The sequence below is a fragment of the Mastomys coucha genome, unplaced genomic scaffold, assembly GCF_008632895.1.
Source record: "Mastomys coucha isolate ucsf_1 unplaced genomic scaffold, UCSF_Mcou_1 pScaffold9, whole genome shotgun sequence".
Classification (NCBI taxonomy): Eukaryota; Metazoa; Chordata; class Mammalia; order Rodentia; family Muridae; genus Mastomys; species Mastomys coucha.
Window position 1 is genome coordinate 55,617,683 of NW_022196915.1, and position 6,774 is coordinate 55,624,456.

Here is a 6,774-nt window from a genome sequence, read left to right on the forward strand (position 1 = left end):
GAGAGAGAGAGAGGAGAGGGAGAGAGAGGAAGCCACCATGGAGCTGACAGTAGAGTGGGGGGAAGTACTGTGGGAAGAGGTGGGGGGAAGATGGAGAATGGATATGATCAAAATATTATACATGTATGAAATTCTGAAGGAATTTTTTTAATATTTAAAATGAAGAAAAGAAGGTTCTGAAGCTCTAAAGTAACTCATCTAGATGTGTAGAGTTAGAATGTAGCTGAACCTTGTCTTATCTCACTACCTCAAAACCCACATGATCTGTCACACTGGGCTCTGATGCATCAAAGTGTAGCATGAAAGTAGGGATCTGCAGGCCAGACCCCTGAAATTGAAATCACAAATTTCTGGTTTAATTTTAAAATCTCAGAGCTTTCCCCAGGACATTAGGACAAGAACTCTATATGCCACACATCCTTCACACATAGTCACTCATGCTCTTCACTGCTAAGCAAAATATACCCACTTCTCAAAAGGCATGATGCAGATCTTTTATATATAGCAGAAAACCCATTACTCAAGAAATATCCTAGCAGAACCCTTCAAGCATTTATGCTAGTGAGTCTCCAGGTCCCTCACTTGAGCTTAAAGATATTTTAGCTTCCACCTAATAAAAATAATAGAACTCTAGGAGAGAAAAGTTACACACACACACACAGAGAGAGGGGGGGAGGGGGAGAGAGAGAATTTTCTTTCCTGAACCCCATACCTTCCAGAAATAGCCCTGATATCAAGTAATTAAAGTACAAATGACATTTTCAAGGTCTAGAATGGAGAAACAAGCAAAAAATAGAATATTTAATCAATGAAAATATTCTTGGAATCTGAAACATCTGGGCAAGCCTGGGTGGCTGTGGGGAATCAGAAAGGGGGATGGAGTTGTGGGGAACTTGACCTTCTCACCCTGAGCTTATCTACAGCTGCAGCTGAACAGCCTGCTCTAAATGTCTGAAAGTCATAATATTAACAGATACAATCCATTAAGGTGCAATTGCTCATGCATGCTGACCCAGTGTGTATATCACATCACCGACCTAGTAGGTCTAAAACAATATTCATGTTTATTGTTTTTAACTTAATTGTACCTTCTTATATAAAGCTTCTTCAAACACTGGAATTTAATCTGGACATGAAGATGTGCTTTATATTAATACTAATGATATTCTTTTGGAAACATTAGGGCTAACTGAACAACCTAGTAGTTTAGTCTCCTCCTACCAGCTTTCTTCCACTCATAGGATGGTGGTAATGAAGGATGCGTGATAAAACACGGAGGCAAACTCATGTGAAACAATTCAGGAAGATTCTTTACATGGTCTGCACTTTTTAACCTTCCTTTCATGAAAGACATGACTTCAGAACACCAAGATATATGTTAGCTACACTGGATCCCCTGGAAAGCCATGTTATACATTATGTGTGTTACAATCTTTGTGGAGACTTCCTGTTCTTTGCCTTACCCCTGGACTCAAGCATGAAATAAACAGGAGAGGGAGAACCCTTGGAAGAATAGCTGGCAATAAATAGACAGAGAAGCAATTAAATAGGTTAACTTCAGGTATGATCTAGTCAGAGTAGAACTTAACTATATGGCCCTGGTATTTATAAATATATTTTGAGTCTGTCTTATTTCTGGGAATATGGGGCTGGGAGGAAGAACCGGTCCTAGCTTCTACATACCTTGCTGACCACTGTTGACACTCAGATGATCTGTGTCATCTGAGAGCCTCAGCAGTTAACAGGTCCACGTAGCCACTTGAGGACTCTCCTCTGTGTCACCCCAATATTCTCTTCATTGTGCTTATGGAAAAACAAGTGCCTGAGAAATAAGTCATGTGGAGAAAAAAGATCATGTCGTCCTCTCTGTAGAGATAGCGTTCATGTTGTAGAAGGCCTACTGAGTGGGCAGTCCCATCAGTGTAAAGCTAAATGTTCTTCCTTATTGTTCCCATTGTTAAAATATATGATTGCTATAAGTTTCACATTAGGCTAAATTGGCCATGATTGGTATAAGGTGTAGAAATTTTGCCTCTTAAATGGCAATGGAAGTGTGTCCTGCTGCAGGCAAGCTGCAAGGACTATAACTACTGTGTCCAAGATGAATGGGGAAGGATTTCCTGGCTAGGACTCATCTTCACCATATAGAATTCCAAGCCAATGATGTACATATCTTTCTTGACTCCAGACATCTTCCCTCCATGTGTTTCCAGGTCCTGGTATCATCGTTCATCATGAAAGACTCCTAAGTCTATGTTCCCAACTCCTAGTCTTTTGTTTCCTTCTTTTCTATTGTCTTGGACAGAACTTTGGGGAAGACCATATGTGATCTCTACCTTATGCAGCATTCCATGATGCTATGAGTCTGACATTTCCTTGACATGAAGGTTACCTATATAAGTGTCCCTTCTATTTATTTACTTGTATTTGTTTATATCAAGGGTCTATGAATTAAAGATTCAACTCTTATGCTTCAGGGTGACAAAACACTTGGGTTATGTTTTCGCACTGCAGATTTTATTAAGTCATTACCAAAGCCTGTGCTGTAGCTCCAATAATCAATGCATGTCCATTCTAGGTTGATTTCTCTATGTTCAAACTGAGTGGTATCTTCAGTAATATAGTCTTATAATAGACAAAAAAATCATCAATATGGTCTTACCACTATTTATAATAGACAACCAAGGGCAGTGGCAAAAGTCTATGATGCTTTGGGTGACTCTGATATTTCATGCCTATTACTGACAGTTTTCATTTAATAACATATGTCATTAACTCAGGAAAATCATTTCTGTTCAAACTTACACAGTGTGCATGCCTGCGTGTGTTTGTGTGTGTGTGAGTGTGTATGTATGTATGTAGTTGTTAAATTAGCTTATAAACTAGTGATTTCCATAGGCCTTTTCATGTCTCTTTAGCTCTGTCTAGCCCACCTCCTTCTCTTTCCTCTCTCTAAAACCCTATTTCCACATAAAACTTTAACCATAAGTACTTCCTCCCTCTCCTTTTTGTCACCTATATTCTAGACTGAATTTTTTTATTCATTTGAGTATGGTACTAGAAACTTCATATGTATTTCTCATTTAAATAACTTAGTAACTCTCTGTAACCATTAAAAGTTATTTTTATCATAAAGGGACTCTTCATACTTAAAAAATACAGAAATAACCTGGGATATAACTCAGTGCTACACCACTTGCCTGGCATGAGTAAAGCTCTAGGTTCCATTTCCATTCTCAAAACCAAATGGCATGTGTGACTGTGGTGGATACATGATGTTGGCTTCCCTATTAGGATGCACAAAAGGAATTTCCCACTAGAAATTCATGCCTAAATGCTGATTCAAGATACAAAGATAAATGTCTCTGCTACTTTGCTGAATAAAAACAGCTAATCAAGCCAGACATGGGGGATTCATGCCTTTAACCCCAGAACTTGGGAGCAGAGGCAGGGGGATCTCTGTGAGTTTGAGTCCAGCCAGATCAACATCATTTCAGAACAACCAGAGACACACAGAGAGATCCTATTTCAAAACAAACAAATGAACAAAAACAGCCAAACAAAATTAATAATATAAAGGACAGGGAATACAGTGATATAAAGGAAGGAAAGGAAATATGGAAAAGGAAGAGCTAAATGGGGTGGGCATGGGGAGAAAGAGTAACAGAGGGAATATAGGGAGGGGTAACTAACAATGAAATGCCATATGGAAACATACTAGTGTAGAAAATTCCCCAATACATATTGAGAAACAATACCCCAACTGATAATGCACTTTATCAAATAAGAATCCCAGTACCAGACATGTGTTACCTCTTTTTTGCTGCTAGCCAATGGGGTCCTATAGATCTCCAAATATTACAGGCTATCCCCAATGCTCTTGGCTACCCTGTTGAACTTAACAATATGACCCTGGTGCTGAAGACACTACGTACTTCAGTCACAAAACACAGAGAAATCAATCTAGCACTCAAGTTTTTATAGTACTGAAAGGTGCTGTGCACACTACTAGAGGGGAAAAATAATCACCAGTCTCACCAAGGTGAGAACCCTGCAAGCCACACTAACAACTGCTAGTGGTACAAACTTTTGTGCCAACCACTTTCTGATTGGATCTAAAGCCCACCATACAAGATGAATCCCATATCCACCACTGTTAGGAGGATCAAGAACCTGTGGCTAGATTGATCATAGTTTCTAGGAGAAAACCCAATACTATTTTTTTCTGCATAGTATTAAAACAATTACTTATTTCTATACCCATAAATCAATTCATTTCTCAACCCTCTTCAGAGAAGCTTCTTGCAGTACATGACTAGACAACTGATCAACATAAAGACAATAAGAAACTGTGGAGTGCTCAGGCCTAAGTGGGATGCACATACCTTTCCCTCTAAGGCTCATATTGTGGAAGAGAGTGGGGGAAGATTGTAAGAGCCAGAGGTAGTCCATAACCTCCAAAAAAAAATGCTTTGCAGACACAACAGCGAAGTTTTACATTTGGACTGCAATTGTGACAGCATGCACAAGACCTGCAGAAGCTAAAGCTGGACAAAGTTCCAACATCGAGAAGCAGAGGTGGGCACAAAATCTCACTGCCAGCTGAAGAGCTATTGACATTTGACTGCTTCTGGAAGAGGGAGAGGCAATTCTCTTTAATGGTGTGACTCCTAGTAGTTGATCCATAAGCCAAGATAAGCCACTTTCAAGAAGAGGTGGGCAACACAAGATGGACTCAGTAGGTTTAAATTTTAAAAAGAAGAGAAGGGGAAAGAAAAAGAAGAGGAAGAGGAGGAAAGGTCTTAGATGGGTGGATATAGAACAGAACTAAGGGGAGAGACTGAGTCTGGGAAAAGTAAGGAAAATGAAAATGATTACAATATATTGTGTGAAATTATCAAAAAGTCAGTACAAATGCTTCTGGAGGAATGCAAAAATTATACTTTATTAAATGAAGTTCAAGATTAAGAAAGACGGATCTGAGGTTTAAAAGTCTGAAAAGATGTTAACCACTGAAAAGAAGCAAAGAGGACTTCATAATGTACTAGACACAGTCTTTTTCTTGAGTGGGATCAAGCATACATGCAAGTGCATGCACAGAAAATTCATATAGATTGTTTTTGCTGTGGGCTGAAAGTGTGTATGAGTGTGTGTGTGTGTGTGTGTGTGTGTGTGTGTGTGTGTTTCCTTTCCCCCAGCTGCTTGCATTGATTTGTTAAAGTTCTAATTCCCAGAAGGATGGTGTTTGAGGATTGGACCTTTGAGATTTGAGGCTATTAGGAAGGAGTTGGTGCCTGGTCTTCCTTTCTATCTTCTGAGGAGGGCAGTCATCTACAAGCCAGTGAATGGCACTCACTTGGAGCTGAAGCAGCCAGCACCTTCACCTTGCTCACTTAAAGTACCAACTGTGCGAATGATGTCACCTAAAATGATGGCGGCAGGGCTCTTGACATTCTTTATTATATATAGATGTTACATACTACCTCAAAAAGAAAAAAAGTAAAAAAAAAAAAAAAAAAAAAAAAAAAAAAAAAAAAAAAAGAGGGAAGAGAAGTAAGGAAAGAAGGGAAGGGAATAGAAGGTGGGAAGGAATGGGAGGTTAGCAAGGCTATGTCTAGTGTTCAAGACTGAGGAAAATCCTGGTGACAAGGGATGGAATCACTGCTTAGCATCAGTGGCACTTCTCAATCCCAGCAGAAGCAATTGTCACAGAACTCAAGTCCACACTCAAATTCTCTGAACAACCTTCTCAGTCCAAGGCAGTAGCTCTAGGAGGAGCTTCCGAAACAAAGAGAAAGTTCTGTGAATGAGTGAAGAGGATTTTAGTCTAGTGATGGAATCCAGGGAGATGTCAGGAATTCAGGAATGAGCAGAAGAATCACTGAAAGAAAAGCACCATTCATGACCTCCCACATACTGGAACATAGGATGTGATACCCAGGTGTTAAGTGATGGATACAACCCAGGAATTACTGAATAAGAAAGCTTGGTGGCTTCCAACACAGAGAACATGAACATGGCAAAATTATAAGATGCCAGCTGTGAGAAAGCAAGTCGTTAGATGAGAGAGGAAATAAATGCCTCCAAGGTCTGATGTGATGGCAGAACTGATGGGAGGTGGCTGGGCAATGGTTACTTTATGTCAGTCTCAGTGGGCTAAGTGGTGCTTAGAACATGAGGTATGTTTAGAAGGAAGAGCATCTGAACCAACAGAATAAGGGAGCTCCAGTGCTGTGGGCATCCAGTCCCAAGCTATGGAGGGCCCAGATAGAACAGGAGTGTAGTGGAGGACTAACCACATTATCTTCTTGTCCCATTAATTTATTTATTTATTCATTCTTTTTACATCCCAATTCCAATTGCAGCACCCCTTCTATTACCAGCCCCCCCCACATGGTTCTTTCTTTCGACACTCTGAGAAGGGGGATTCACATCTTTATTAAAGCTGGGTTGTCCATTGTCTCCTGACCTGGACATCAGCATTTGGAATCCAACTAGGATAACTGCCACCTCTTCGTCAATTCTTTTTCCTAGTTCTTCAGTTTGCAATCAGCAGATTATGAAATCTCTCAGACTTTGTAATAATGAGCCATTCCCTACAGATATGTACCATGCAATATCATACATAGACACAGACTCACACAGATAAAACAGACAGACACACACATACACACACACACACACACACACACACACACACACACACACACACACGAAGAGGTGTATTTCTCAACTTACAGTGGTATTGAATCACAATAATTCCAAGATAAGTAA